Source organism: Cebus imitator, unplaced genomic scaffold (assembly GCF_001604975.1).
Source record: "Cebus imitator isolate Cc_AM_T3 unplaced genomic scaffold, Cebus_imitator-1.0 Scaffold514, whole genome shotgun sequence".
NCBI lineage: Eukaryota > Metazoa > Chordata > Mammalia > Primates > Cebidae > Cebus > Cebus imitator.
The window spans coordinates 1,419-17,498 of NW_016107829.1; positions in this window are offsets into that span (position 1 = coordinate 1,419).

Below are 16,080 nucleotides of genomic sequence, written 5' to 3' on the forward strand. Positions count from 1 at the left end.
GAATCAAATCAATAACTCAACCCCTTTGACCATAGCTGCAAGAAAAATAAAATACTTAGGAATAAACCTTACCAAGGTGAAAGACCTCTACAAGGAAAACCACAAAACACCGCTGAAAGAAATCATAGATGACACAAACAAATGGAAACACACTCTATGCTTATGGATGGGTAGAATCAATATTGTGAAAATTACCATATTGCCAAAAGCAATCTATAAGTTTAATGCAATCTCCATCAAAATACCAACATCATTCTTCACAAAACTAGAAAAAAAAAATCCTAAAATTCATATAAAATGAAAAAGGAGTCTACATAGCCAAGGCAAGACTAAGCAAAAAGAACAATCTGGAACTATCACATTAACTGACATGAAACTATACTACAAGGCTTATAGTTACCAAACAGTATGATACTGGTATAAAAATAGGCACCTAGACCAATGAAATAAAATAGAGGACACAGAAGTAAAGCCAAATACTTATAGCCAACCGATCTTTGACAAAGCAAACAAAAACATAAAGTGGAAAAAAGACACCCTATTCAACAAATGGTGCTGGCATAACTGGCAAGCCATCTCTAGAAGGATGAAACTGGATCCTCATATGCCACCTAATGCAAAAATCAACACAAGGTGGATTAAAAGCCTAAGACCTGAAACCGTAAAATTTGTAGAAGATAATATTAGAAAAACTCTTTTGGACACTGGCTCAGGCAGAGTTCATGACCAAGAACCCAAAAGCAAATGCAACAAAAACAAAGATAAATAGGTGGGACTTAACCTAAAAAGCTTCTGCACAGCAAAAGAAAATCAGCAGAGTAAACAGACAACCCACAGCGTGGAAGCAAGTCTTCAGAAACTATGCATCCACAAAGGGCTAATATCCAGAATACACAAGGAACTCCAACAAACCAGCAGTAAAAAAAAAAATAATAATCATGAAAAAGTGGTATTGCTCAGCCACAAGAAGGGAGGAAATAATGGCATCTGTAGCAACCTGGATGGAGTTGGAGACCATTATTCTAAGTGAAGTAATCCATAAATGAAAAACCAAACATTGTATGTTCTCACTTATAAGTGGGAGCTAACCTATGAGGATGCAAAGGCATAGGAATAATATAATGGACTCTGGGGACTTGGGGGGAAGGGTGGGAAAGGGGTGAGAGATGAAGGACTACAGATTGGGTACAGTGTACACTGCTCAGATGATGGGTGCAACCAAATCTCAGAAATCACCACTAAATAACTTATCCATGTAACCAAACAACACCTGTTCCCCAAAAATTATTTGAAATAATTTTTAAAAAGGAAGAGAAGTAATCATTTTAAAGTGTAAATTTGGTTTACACATTCACCTATTTTTAGGGTTTTGGTGAAGGACCACAGCCTTCCCCACCTCACAAGTGGATGTGCCAGGGACAGTTGCATAAACTGTGGTGAATAAAGAGAGACAGGACAGGACAGCCGGGAGGGAAGAGGCTCTGGACAAAGCTCCTGTGTTCTGAATCTCAGCTCTGCTGCTTGCTAGCTGTGTGACTTTTAGGAAGCTGCATAGCTTCTCTGTGTCTCAGTTTCCTTATCTGTCAAATGGGATATTACCTGCAATGCATAGTGGTTATAAGGATTAAAAATCCTTGTAACAGCTCCTGGTTCTTTGAAAGTGCCAGATACTTCTTTATTAAATAGAAATAAACAGGCTAGTCACAGTGACTCACACCTGTAGTCCCAGCAGTTTGGGAGGCCAAGGTAGGCGGATTGCTTGAGGCCAGGAGTTCAAGAACAGCCTAGGCAACATGGTGAAACCCCATCTCTACCAAAAATTAGTTGTGGTGCTGCATGTCTGTAGTCCCAGCTACCTGGGAGGCTGGGGTAAAAGAATCATCTGAGCCTGGGAGGTGGAGGTTGCAGTGACCCATGATTGTGACACTGCACTCCAGCCTGGGTGACAGGAGAAACGCTGTCTCAAAAAAAGAAATAAAAGAGAGAAAGAAAGAAAAAGAGGAAGGAAGGAAGGAAGGAAGGAAGGAAGGAAGGAAGGAAGGAAGGAAGGAAGGAAGGAAGGAAGGAAGGAAGGAAAGAGGGAGGCAGGGAGGGATGGAGGGACAGCAACTTCCATGATGCATCAGCTTTGAATTCCGATTGTTTCTTTAAATGTCTTAGAATTTAAAAAGATATTCTTTCCATTTTTTTTTGTTTATAGTTTTATTAGACATCTAATTTGATAGCAAGTTTTGGGGGTTTCTCTTTTTAAAAAAATCAACTTCGTCTTTCCTTGATGTTAAATTTCTCTCCAAAGAAACCCAAAACTGTTTTCCTGACATTCCTATTTTGCCAATTGGTGTAATATTTATTAAATTATATAATAACTACAGGAAGTAAAACTTGTGTAGTACAAACATAATAAATGCTTGGTAGGCACCAATTCAACAGGTGAGGCAAATGTACAGCCCACCTGAGGACATTCCACTAGCTGGATGTTTGCAGAGAGATAATGATGGACGTTAGTCACTGTGTTCTACAGAGAGATGGAGAGTTTTAGGTAATCCAAGAGGTTTTTAAAAGAGTTACTGGATGTGAGGGTGATCCAGCTGTGACACATGTCACCCCGGTGATCGCCAGGGTTGATTCGGCTGATCTGGCTGGCTGGCAGGTGTTCCCTTCCTCCCCCACCACTTCCTGTGCACCTTCCTGAAGCTGCACGCTCGGTCAAAGCGGACAACCATCCGTGATAGAGGAGGATCCATCTTCCATCAAGGGTATACGAGTAGCTGCTCCCCTCTTAGAACCTCCAAACAAGCTCTCAAAGAGGTGGGGTTTTAAATTTTTGTTGTTGTTGTTGTTGTTGTTTTCTTTTTCTTTTTTGTGACAGAGTACCCCTCTGTCACCCAGGCTGAAGTGCAGTGGCATGGCATGATCTCAGCTCACTGCATCTTTTGTCTCTTGGCTTCTAGCAATTCTCCTGCCTCAGCCTCATGAATAGCTCGGATTACAGGTATGCGCCACCATGTCCAGCTAATTCGTTTGTATTTTTAGTGGAGACATGGTTTCACCATGTTGGCCAGGCTGCTCTCGAACTCCTGACCTCAAATGATCTGCCTGCCTTGGCCTCCCAAATTGCTGGGATTAAAAGTGTGAGCCACCACACTCAGCCTCAAAGAGGTTTTTCAAAGAGATGCAACTCTGCTGTAAAACTTTTATGCTAAGTTCCCTTGGAACCTTCGTGCCCATTTCAAACTTTAACTTCAAAGACCTCTGCTTAATAGTTTATAAACCAAATACTTGTAACACCCACAGAGTCTCTTTATTTTTCAGGAAATGTCATTGGTACTAGACAGTTAGGGGGAAAATTTGCAAGTTTGCAAAAAAATCTTTTAATACACAGAGATTACATCTGATATTGTCAGATGAATCCAAGTGTTAATATAAATTAGACCTAAGGCCTCAAGTCCAAAAGCAGTACTATCTGTTTTTCTGATGTGCTGTATACATTATATGACATGGTTTGGCAATTCAAAAGAAAATGTGTTCACAGAAAAATTAATCTACAGGGATACTTGTAGGGTGGGAGGAAATTGACTGTGAAATGGCACAATACAATTTTGGAGGTGGGAGAAATGCTTTATATCTTAATTGGCACATGAGAGACATAAAGAGTGTGGCTTAAATAACCAGCCCAACCCTCTCACACCTTTTCCAGGCCTGTGGACACCTACTGCCTGCTGGGTTCATCCCATTCTTACTATTATGACCCCAGAACTGTTCACTAGCAACATATCAGCAGAAGCGGCTTAGCTTCTCCACATGCACATCTGGTTAGAACAGGACAGGAACTAAATCCCTGATAAAAACATGTTATAGAAATTTACATGAGCATGGACTCTTTGTGTTTGAGCAGTATCTGTTGGACTACTTCATACTGACTAAGGGTTAACAGGTCACATTCCGTTTCTTCCATTAGACCACAGAAAAAGCTGGTACACACAAGGACATGGCAATAACACATCACGTGACTGCATGGACCAGGCATGCATTCCAAAGATAAATACAAACATCTCCAACCAGTGTTGACAAGCACGTGTTTTCATCCTAGTCAGGCTGACTGCAGCCTCACCAGCAGGGCTGAGTGCTGATCCCCATTCAGTAACACATTGAATGTCTTTGTTCCAGCATTTCCCTGCAGTGAAAACATAATGGAAAAGAGACTGCCAAATGACAGCTCGCTTCTGTTCTCCTTTTTCTTCTTAATAAAAGAAAAATAGTTGCTAAGGTAGAAAATAAAGTGAATAAGAATATAAGAAAAAACAGAGACAAATGTGTAAAATAAATTCGGATACTCTGAAATAGAGGAAACTTTCACGACTGGTTTATCATCTACTTTCCTTTGAAGGAAATGAACAATAAAGCAAAACAAAACAAGAAAAAAATTGTTAATGACGGCAACTGCTGTTTAGTAGGAGGAAGTGAACCTTTCAGGTTGAACTTGGCCTTCCAATGGAAGTATGAGCAGTTCTTAGGGAATATCAGGGAAAATAAGTGTAATTAAGGAGAATGCATCCCAACAGTCCTCAAAACTGCCTAATAATAAAGCTGTACTTTTAGCATAATAAAGACACATTCTACTCCATTTGCAAACAACAATACTGGAGGGAGAAAAATATAACATGAGCCCTTATAAATCAATTGGAAAAATGGTCAGGTGTGCTCACACACAACAAGTAAGACCATTGCATGCTCTACCATTTTTGCACGGTTTTCAATATTAGGAACTGGGTGACTTTTTAGGACGTCATTCTCTGTCTCCTTCCTCTGCATCGTAGCCCTTGTTACCATGCATATGAAATGCACAGGAGCACTAAAGGCATTTATTATGGCCACCGCTGAATTCCAAATGAGAATAGTTTAGAAATACATGTTACCGTTCAAGACAAGTCAACACATTTCAAACAAGAGGGCCCTGTCTGAATTTAGAAAGCCGACTAAAACCCACAGCAGAGAGGAGATGTGAGTCCCGGGCACTCTGTGCTGTGAGGATTGGGGGTGGAACGAGGAGGCGTTCAGTCAAAGAGAGGTGGAATTCAAAGCCAACACCAGTTCCCCTGGGGTCTGTTGTAATCAGGAGACAAATGGTCTGTACTCAGTAGCATGTATTCATTCTGTCGCAAGAGGCTGCCAGCGCAAGCTTCCCTATGCTTTTGTGGAAATACAGTAAGAGTCTTTTTCCCTTTCAGTTGCTATAGAACAAGAAGAATAAAAAGTCCACTGCTGACAAACACTGCTTTGGGCATTTGACATTGGTCTTTGATCTAGTTACTCAGACAGTTCAAAATGAACAAATTAGGTGTTTACAACAAAAGACATTCCGTTTTAGCCTGTTCAAGTGCCAAGTGGAGTGGACAGCTCGCTCAAACAGAGCTGGGAGATTTCTCCCTGCCAGGCCAAGGGATGGCCATTGGAAGTTCATTCTCCGACAGCAATTAATAAATCATGATACTGCTTTTTTTAATTAAAGGAAAAAAAAAAAGAAAGAAAACATGGGGTTTGGTCAACAAAGTAAATCTAAACCATCTGGAATTTGAGTCAAGACACTGCAGCTCCTTGAGGCTAGAGACCCACAGGGACAGCTCTTCATTCTTCATGGGATGGCTTGATTACGGGACAGACACCAAAAAAAAAAACACTCATTTTAAAATTTCTGCCTGAAACCCAAGTCTATATACCATACAGTCTACAGTCTCCATATCACATAGAAAAGGGCAACATCTGTATTCTATTATGTAAATTCCCCTTTTAAAAGTACTCTAACATTATTCTCAAAGACGGAAAATTGGGTGTCTGGGTGTGATCCCTATTCACCAAAGAGAATGGTTTTGTTTCTTTAAGTGTCTGCTTTATTTCTATGGAAAACAGTGCATCTTAGACAAGAACCCATTGCCTCCATTTTCCTTTTTGTGAAAAGCAGTGTTTGTGCTATGAAATGAATTATTAAAAGCTGTAGCAGTCTATGGCCAAGGAAGGATTGTAAATGGACTATGGGATTTGCACCATATTCTTCTAATAGGGGGCATCTGATTAAAGTCTTTTAAATAATATTTGCAATGTTTAAAAAGCAGACACCACTTCAGCAACTGTGTCCAGCAGCAGTGGGCTTTGAGGTCTGTGATGCGACGCAAACACGTGAAACATGCTGACCAGTGGCACTTTAAAATCACATTTTATTTTCAGCAAGCGATGGGGAGGGGAAAAGGAAAAGCAAGTGTGGAAAAAGAATGAAATCTGTTAGCACAGATCCAAATATCCCCTAGAATTGAAATGCCAGCCTTGAAAATACTGAGCAAGCCAGCTTGTCTAATATGTTACCATCCTGCCTTATAATTACCGGAAAGTAGTTATTTATCTGTTGTGTTCAGCTACCCTGTCAGTACTCCTGAGTTTAATTATTAGACCTCACTGGAAGTTCAATTTCCTCTGTTCCTTCTTCTTTTTGCAGCAACATAAATCGAAATTGCTTCATAATTTCTGTTAACTGTTTTGGCACACTGTCTCACACATTCTGAGTTCTTGCCCACAAGGCAGTCTCCTCTCACGGCCTCTCCAGCTATAAAGGAGGCGGCTGTTTGCTGCAGTTTCAACCCTCACAAACATGGCTCTTGGGTATATCAAAGTTCACAGCCTCTTGTCCATCAACTTGGTGAAAAAGAGATGCAAGAGGCTGGGTGCAGTGGCTCACGTCTGTAATCTGAGCACTTTGGGAGGCTGAGGTGGGCGGATCACCTGAGGTCAGGAGTTTGAGACCAGCCTGGCTAACATGGCAAAACCCCATCTCTACTAAAAATACAGAAATTAGCTGGGCATAGTAATTTTGTAATCCCAGCTATATTACAGTAGCTGTTTACAGTAGCCTGTGATCCTAGCTACTCGGGAAGTTGAGGCAGGAGAGTCCCTTGAACCTGGGAGGCAGAGGTTTCAGTGAGCCAAGATGGTACCACTGCACTCCAGACTGGGCAATGGAATGAGACTTTCAAAAAAAAAAATTTAAAAAGAGAAGCAAGAGAGGTGGTTGTCTGCTTCTTTCACCTTCATGGAGCACAAGAGCTTCAAACATCTGCCTGTGATGGGGCAGCCGAGCCAGGAAATTCAAAACTGCTTCAAAGAAGGGGCTGAGAGAAGAAAACAAACAGGCCTTGCCATGTCTTTCCCCTTTCCCCCTCCGCCTCCCCGGAAAGAGATCCTTCCAGTAAAAAGGATCTTGTTCTGGGTGTGTGATTCTTTCACATAAGCCCTACATAGAAACAGAGCTGTGATTGTCAGAGACTTTGAGATCTGCAGTTTAGGTGCTACATTCTCCCACTTATCAGTCCTCCCTGAGTGAACTCTGTCCTAAGAAGAAAACTCAATATTTAGGAAAAGGTATTAATATTATTACAGGTCTGCTAAGAATCTAGGCTCACTCTGCAGAAATTATTCTCCATAGAAAGTACATTATCAGATGGTGGTGATTTTTTTTGAAGTTTATTTGTAGCTGGGCATGACAGCAATTGAAAGTTTCTCTATCCTCTGAGGTGCACTTCTCTCCATCACCCAAGGTTAGTGGCAGTAAAATGAGCACAAACCGAATCTCAGCTCTGCCACTCACCATCTCTAGAACCCTAGGCAAGCTGCCTAACCTCTCAGTGACTCAGTGTTCTGTACAGCGAGATAATAAGAGTTCCAGCCTCACAGGGATGTTGTAAAGGTGAAGTGTATTATAAGCAAAGCACTTAAGAGCAGTGTCTGACACACAGTGAGATATTATTACTATTACAATTTCATTTTATTCGCTGTTTCCCCCTCCCTCATGGCTTCTGGCATATTGACTTGATCTACTCAAGAGTGAGCTTTCAATAATATAAGTTGATTAACATCCAGTACAACAACGTTACAGGCTTTTAAGGGGAGCGAGCTCATTGACAAATACTTGCACCTAATATTCTAAATTCAACTTCTGATAGAGTTAACGCTAACTTTCGTGTTGTAAAGTTCCTCTGTTAACAAACAAGTGTCTAAAACGATGGAGTTTTGTGTGTTTTACAACCTAACGATGTGCTGTCTATGTTGGTATTCTGCAGCTGCCATAACAAATTATCGTAACCTTGGCTTAAGACAACAGAAATTTATCTTCTCATCATTCTAGAGCCAGGAGTCTGAAATCAAGGTCTCAGGAGGACTGCACTCCCTCCAGTCAGAGATGCTTGGGAAGAATCTTTTACTTCTTTCTTCCAGTTTCTGCTCTCTCCAGGCATTTTTTTGGCTTGAGGGTGCATCACTTCAATCTTTGCCTCCAAGGCCACGCTGCCTCCTTTTCTGTCTTTTGCCTGGTGTGTCGGTCAAAATCCCCATTCTGCCTCACTCTTACAAGAACACTTGTCATTGAATCTAGGGCTCACTAAATAATCCAGGACAAGCGCCTCCTCTGAAAATCCTTAATCATACCTTTTGCCACATAAAGCAATGTTGTCCACAGGTTCTGGTGATTGACAGGTGGACATACCTTTTTGAGGATTGCCCTTCAGCCCACTACAATGCTGATTATCAATATGTGCTGGGAGAGACTGTAAAAGTTGTCTGATTTATTTTAATCAGGTGCCGATGACTCATATTCATAAATGTATAGGGAACATTTGTGCCGGTTACCACTAATAATGACACACACAGACACACGCACACTCATGCCTACTCTCTGGTTTATCTTCATTACAGTAGGTGAGAGCTTTTGTAATATAACTGAGAGAAGAGATATTTCAGTGGGTGAGAAGCCAAGGGAAAGAGAAGGAACGAGGAGGGCAGTATTCCTATATCATGTCTTCTAAAGTGGTTTTCATACTTCTTCTAGAAAGAGATGGTATAAAGTGGGAGGCAATGAAGGGATCTCATGAGATTCTGCACAGAAAGCATAAGAGACCTAATGAGGCCGGGCGCGGTGGCTCACGCCTGTAATCCCAGCACTTTGGGAGGCCAAGGCGGGCAGATCACAAGGTCAAGTGATCGAGACCATCCTGGCCAACATGGTGAAACCCCGTCTCTACTAAAAATACAAAAATATTAGCTGGGCATGGTGACGTGTGCCTGTAGTCCCAGCTACTGGGGAGGCTGAGGCAGGAGAATTGCTTGAACTCAGGAGGCAGTGGTGGCAGTGAGCTGAGTTCGCGCCACTGGATTCCAGCCTGGCGCCTGGTGATGGAGTGAGATTGTCTCAAAAAAAGAAAAAAAAAAAAAAAAGAGAGACTTAATGAGGTCCCAAGCACCAGGAGAGCTGCTTTGGAGCCCAGTGACTCTGAGTTGAGCTGAGACAGAAAAGGGAATTCCAAGCTTGGGGAGCATCTGGAGCATCTCCTTTATCTTGAATGTCAGTCACCTCATGATGTACTGGGACAGTGACAACGCACTGGGAATGGTAAGAGAGGCTAGAGAAGGAGAGAAAGGGGCAACTGGTGTGAGGACATAAGTAATCCATCCCACTGGAGACTTCCAGAAAGATCTGAAGGACACTTTCCCCAGATGGGTGAAGCCCTGTTAGTATGTGGGTGAAGGTTATAATGCAATTTGATATTTTCATAAACAATTTGATATTTTCCTAGGTAGGGAAGAAAATGTTGCCAATCTTGTAAGGACACTTGTCAAAGGTTAAGAAAAGATGGGAGAAGCATTTTGACACATTGGTTACATCCATTTTCTATTGTTGCTGTAAAAAGAAAAATTACCAAAAACTTAGTGACTTAAAACAACACCCATTTATTATTTCAGTTTTCATGACTCAGCTGGATTCTGAAATTGAAATCAAGGCATTATCAAGACTACAGTCTCTTCCAGAGACTCTGAGGAAGATCTACTTCTAGGCTCCTTCGAGTTGTGGGCAGATTTAGTTCCATGTGGCTGTGGGACTAAGGTTTCCATTTCCTTGCTGGCTGTTGGTTGAAGTTTCTCATGGCTGCCCGCATTCCCTGGTTCCTGATCCCTCCATTTCTAGGCCTTAAGTGGCATATCTGATCCTTCTGCTTCTAATCTTGCTGATTTCTTGTCTTCTTTTAAAGGCTTATGTGATTACATTGGTTGCAACCAGATAATCCAGGATAATTTCCCTATGCTCATGCTAGCTGATTAGTAATCTTACTTACATCTGGAAAGTCCCATTTGGCATGTGAGTAAACATATTTATAGATATAACATCAAGAGGTGAAGGTTGTGGGGGCCAAAATTATGCCTCCCACACTGATGAATCTTACAATAAAATATGCTCCCCAACCCCACCAAAATAAAAGATCTCTCTGGACTAGCAATCTGAAGATCATATTCCAGTTTCATCTCTACTGCCAGCTTATCTGTTGATGAAAATGAGTTGCTCCTTCCCTCACTCGTAAAGAGAACGAGTTTGAGTAGATGCAATGTAAAGTCTCTTACTTTTCCAAAATTATGTAACTCTGTTTCTCCAGTAGTGAAAGGCTACAACCCATTATCAAATCCACAGTGCAAAATGTATCTTGTGGTTTTCCGTGAATTGCCCAGTTATTGTCAACACCACCACTGGGGTCAGAGCTGTGGGATACTGTCAACTTATATATGAGCTGTGCTTTAAAATAGATGACATGGGGAATATATCATAAGCTAAGCATACTAAATAGTTTCCTTTAGAAAATCACCGAGTCAGCGTGCAGTTGAGTCATTCAAAATAAAGGTTTGAGCTATGTGAGTCTAGGCTTTATTAGCTGACACTACTTTTATACAAATCTTTGCTTATGGAGGTTAATCCAGCTGAATATCAAAATGAAAGACACAGAGCCCTGTCACTTCCAGTATGTTTCAAGTGCATCCCACAAAGAATGCAATGAATTCCTCCTTCTATTTTGTAATGTTCAACTCCTTCCGTAAATCTTTCCCAGGTAGCCAGCCAGGCTCAGATAACATTTTCCAAAAGGACTGCAAATCTGGCAAACGTTGGGAATGTTCAAAGTCTAAAGCATTACCTCAAATCTACTGACTGCTAAGGCTTAAAAAGATCTAAATTATCTATTCCTATCATTGTTACCAGTCATATTAACAAGGTTTCAGTGGATCTTTATATGCAAAGTGGTTCAACACAGTATTCACGTTTTAAATTGTAGAAAACAATAAGAACTTCACCTTTCTCTTTTTCAATTTCTCTCCTTTGCTCTGTCTGTAAATTATCTTTTATTTCTATATCAGTAACATTCTTCAAAAACTAAAAATCTAAAATATTTCCAGAAACATTCCTAAAAGGTTACTAGTAGCTGTTGAAATTGAACAACTCAAATTTTCCAACACTTAAGCATAGATGCTACTAAGAACTCCAGTATTAGATCTAGAACTAAATTAAAATGCATTTATTCAACACATATTTTTTGACTATCTACTATGTACCATATGTATCTGCTAGGAATAAAATGATGAACAAAGCAGTCCTTGATCTCAGGGAGCTTAAATTCTAGTAGAAGACACATAATAAACAAACAAATCAAAATACTGTGAAGAGAAATAAAGTAAGTAAAGGAATAGAGTATGTATGAGAGAAATATTTTTAGATAAGCTACTTTCTGGCACAGGGACAAATTAAACAGAAGCTAACACTGTGAATGTACGGGGCAAGAGTATTCCAGGCCGAGGTTCTGAATAGCAGGTACAAAGGCCCTGGGTTAAGAATGTCTTTGATAAGTTCTAGACAACTGGCTTCATCATAGACGCCAGTTTTTCATGGTATGAGCAAGTGGTAGAGTGGTGGAAGGTGAGTTTGAAGAAACAGCCAGGGTCAAGTCATGTAGGGCTATGGTAATGACTTTGGACATTATTCGAAGTGTGATGAAAGCCAGTGGAGATTGAGGCCAGGTGCAGTGGCTCACGCCTGTAATCCCAACACTTTGGGAGGCCAAGGCGGGGGGATCACCTGAGGTCAGGAGTTTAAGACCAGCTACGCCAACGTGGTGAAACCCCATCTCTACTAAAAACACAAAATTAGCCAGGCGTGGTGGTGCATGCTTATAATTCCAGCTATTCAGGAGACTGAAGCAGGAGAACTGCTTGAACCTTGGAGGTGGAGGTTGCAGTGAGCCGAGATCATGACATTGCACTCCAGACTGAGTGATAGAGCAAGATTCCATCTCAAAAAGAAAAAAAGAAAGAAAGAAAGAAAGAAAGCCAGTGGAGGTTTCAAATCAGAGAAGTGACATGCTTTGATTTACAATTTCAAGTCTCCACTCTGGTTGCAGGTGGAGAATAGACATCAAGAATGAAAGCCAAAAGGCAAGTTAGAAAGTTATTTTATAATAAATATAAGTTCAGACAAGAGAGGGACTAGGATGGTAGTAGTACAAAATTGGTCAGGTTTAAGATATATCTTGAAGGCTTTGCTGACATGCCTTGGTGATGCAATGGATGCGGAAAACGATTAAAAGAGAGAAAGTTGAATGCTCTTCATTGACCAGCATAGGGTAGCTGTCAATTACATCTTCAAGCATAAATGAAGTCTTCTCTTTAAGGAGATGGGATTGCCTCTTTCTTTCTCTTTCTTTCTTTCTCTTTCTTTCTTTCTTTCTTTCTTTCTTTCTTTCCTTTTTCTTTCTTCTTTCTTTCCTTCTTTCCTTCTTATCTCTTTTGGGAGGACTTACTAATGTCTAATGAGTAATGATGATGGATAGGTAGAGAGACAGTTACCACTCATGATGATGTCCATGTCCAAATCATACCAACAACACAGAGAAGAAGACATATGTGACGCACTCCATGCACACGGGGAGCTGTACTGAAGGATAAAGCCTAGCAGGAAGCATACAATCGACTTTTTTCATAACAGTATGCTGAGGAAGCCATAATGAGAAAAGACACACAATAATTTCGCTTTCAACTTTAAACTCTATGATATAACTGTGTCAGCTTGTAACTATACTGACATTTGACAAAGTAAAATGAAATAACATTTAATGAAGTTTTCAGATATGTTAGAAATACACCTTTATCAGAAGGTAAACTTTATTTTTCCCCAAGACCGCTTCAGATCAAGAGGTGAAGATGCTACTCCTTCCCCACCCCACCTTAAATTGCACACCTTCTCAAGTTTTGGTACTAAATATATGTTAAATAAACCCAGTGAATATTTTATGTATTGCAATCTAGAAATACCCAGCTATATAAGTTCTTTTATTTTTTTTCATTTTCAGATTCAAACTAAGGCCCAGTATCAACTATTTTATTTCAATTTAATGTAATAAATCAGGATTGAGTTCTTACTATAGGTCAGATGTTATATAGATTCTGGAACTAAAGGATGTAAGAACTCTGTGGTTCCCAGCCTAAATAGGAAAGAAAGACACAGATAAATATCTGCATTAGTATATGGTGTCAAGATAAAAGAAAGAATAAAGTGCTATGGGAATACTGATAAACAACTGTAATTACTTTTGGGTGAGGGTCCCAGGCAAAGTAATTGAGAAAGCTGACATTTGAATTGGACCATGAATGTGTAGAATAATAACAAAAACGGAGAAGTAAAAGGAGAAAGCAAGCCTGCGCTGCTTGTTGCAGATGGCAGTAGCTCAAGATCACCGTGGGGGGAAGAGCACTCAAGATCACCGTGGGGGGAAGAGCAGGATAGCACAGTGGTCAAGAGCATAGTCTTGGCAGCTACAGCTTCAGCCTAAATACCAGTTCTACCACTTGCCATGTCACTAGGCAATCTACTTAATCTCCACATGCCTCAGTTTATTCATTTGTAATACTGGAATAATAGCTATTTCGTAGAGCTTTGTAAAAAATAACTAACACCGTGCATTTAAATAACACTTTTAGTACATAGCAAGAAGTACACATTGTTTGCTGTACAGCAATAAAAGGCAGGCTGATGTTTTCTTATTTGAAGCATATTAACAAAGAGCACCAGACAACTTTGTGGAGTGTTTTAGGCTTAAAAAAATGATTATTTTGCAACTCCCTTGATCTCAAAAATTAAGACTGAACATACCAGCATGGGAATTTTACTTTCCAATGCCTATGTTTGTGGTTAGGTTATTTTTGATAATGTTGAAGTCATAGGTTTAAAGCCTAAATGGGTCATGTGGCTTTACCCTACTCTTGGCCCCAGACTAAACCCTTAGCCCTAGCTAACCATGAGGCAAATAGATCACAAAAGAGGCAGGCCACACAGTGGAAATGTATCTACGTTACTCATCAATTAGCCACTAGAAAAGTAATTCAAAATCATGCCCTAGTGGCAGTGAGGTAGGAATGTCATTTTAATAAGTTCATTTAATGCTTTAAAAAATACAAATTGAGGGGGGATCCCAAGATGGCTGAACAAGAGGCAGCTCCGGAAAGCAGCTCCCAGCCAGAGAGAAGCACAAGCCGAGTGGTCTTCAAAATTCCAAATGAGGTACCAGGTTCATTTGGTGGGTCTGGTTGGACAGTGGGTATAAACCAAATAGGGCAAGTTGAAGCAAGGCAGGGCACTGCCCCACCCAGGAGGAGCATGCAAACGACCAGAGCACTGGGGGATCTCCCCCTCTGGGACTTTAGTTTGGATACAGCACTCCACCCAAGCCCTCTACAACCTACAGAACAGGAGATCTTTCCTGGGCTGAAAAGCCTCAGCAAACTGCCTGAACAGGGCAGAACAGCAACTTCAGCAGGGGCCAGGGCTGTCAGCATAGATCTAGGCAGAAGCACTGGCTGATGTGAAAGCCAGAAAGCTGGCTGGACGGAGCTACCCGCCCCCCAGAAAGAAGGGGAACTGAAAACAGGGAAAAAACTCATATGGCAGGATGGGTTCCCCCCACACAAAGCCCAGCAGGCTAAAAAACTCTCACTCCAGAGTTTTACACCCAGAACATCAGTTAGAGAGTGATCAGGAACGAACGAGCTTGGCAGGAAGAAGGGAAGCCACCATTGCAGAAGCTGGCCTAATTTTCCTGAGTAAATAAAAGATGCAGCAGCTCCACTGAATCAGTGGCAGCCCAGCAGCACCTCTTCAGGAGGACAAAGGAAAGGCCGCCTCCCTAAGCAGCTACCTGAGATCGAAACTATATGAATCCAACAAGATAGGAAGAAATCAGCACAAGAAAAATGAAACCATCAAAAACCAGACTATGTCTCCCCCACCAAGGGAACACAACTCCTCACCAGCAAGGGGACAAAGCAGGATGGAGAATGAATTTGACGAATTGAGAGAAGCAGGCTTCAGAAGGTAGGTATTAACAAACTTATCTGAGTTAAAGGAACATGTTGTATCCCAATGCAAAGAAACTAAAAACCTTGAAAAATGGTTAGATGAAATGCTAACTAGAACAATCAGCTTAGAGAAGAACATAAACGACTTGATGGAGCTGAAAAACACAGCGCAAGAACTTCATGAAGCATACACAAGTTTCAATAACCAAATAGATCAAGCAGAAGAAAGGATATCAGAGATTGAAGATCAAATCAATGAAATAAAACAAGAAAGCAAGCAAAGAGAACAAAGAGAGAAAAGAAACAAACAAGGCTTCAAGAAATATGAGATTACATGAAAAGACCTAATCTACACTTGATCAGTGTACCGGAATTTGACAGGGAGAATGAATCCAAGCTGGAAAATACTCTTCAGGATATTATACAGGAGAACTTCTCCAACCTAGCAAGGCAGGCAAACATTCAAATACAGAAAATACAGAGAACACCACAGTGATACTCCTCTAGAAGAGCAACCCCAAGGCACATAATTGTCAGGTTCACCAGGGTTGAAACGAAGGAAAAAATACTAAGGAGAGCCAGAGAGAAAGGTTAGGATACCCACAAAGAGAAGCACATCAGACTTACAGTGGATCTCTCACCAGGAACCCTAAAAGGAAGAAGAAAGCGAGGGGCCAATATTCAGCATCCTTAAAGAGGGCAACTTTCAACCCAGAATTTCACATCCAGCCAAACTAAGCTTCATAAGTGATGGAGAAATAAAATCCTTTATAGACAAGTAATTGCTGAGAGATTTTGTCACTACCACACCTGCCCTACAAGAGCTCCTGAAGGAAGCACTAAACACAGAAAGGAAAAACCAGTACCAGCCACTGC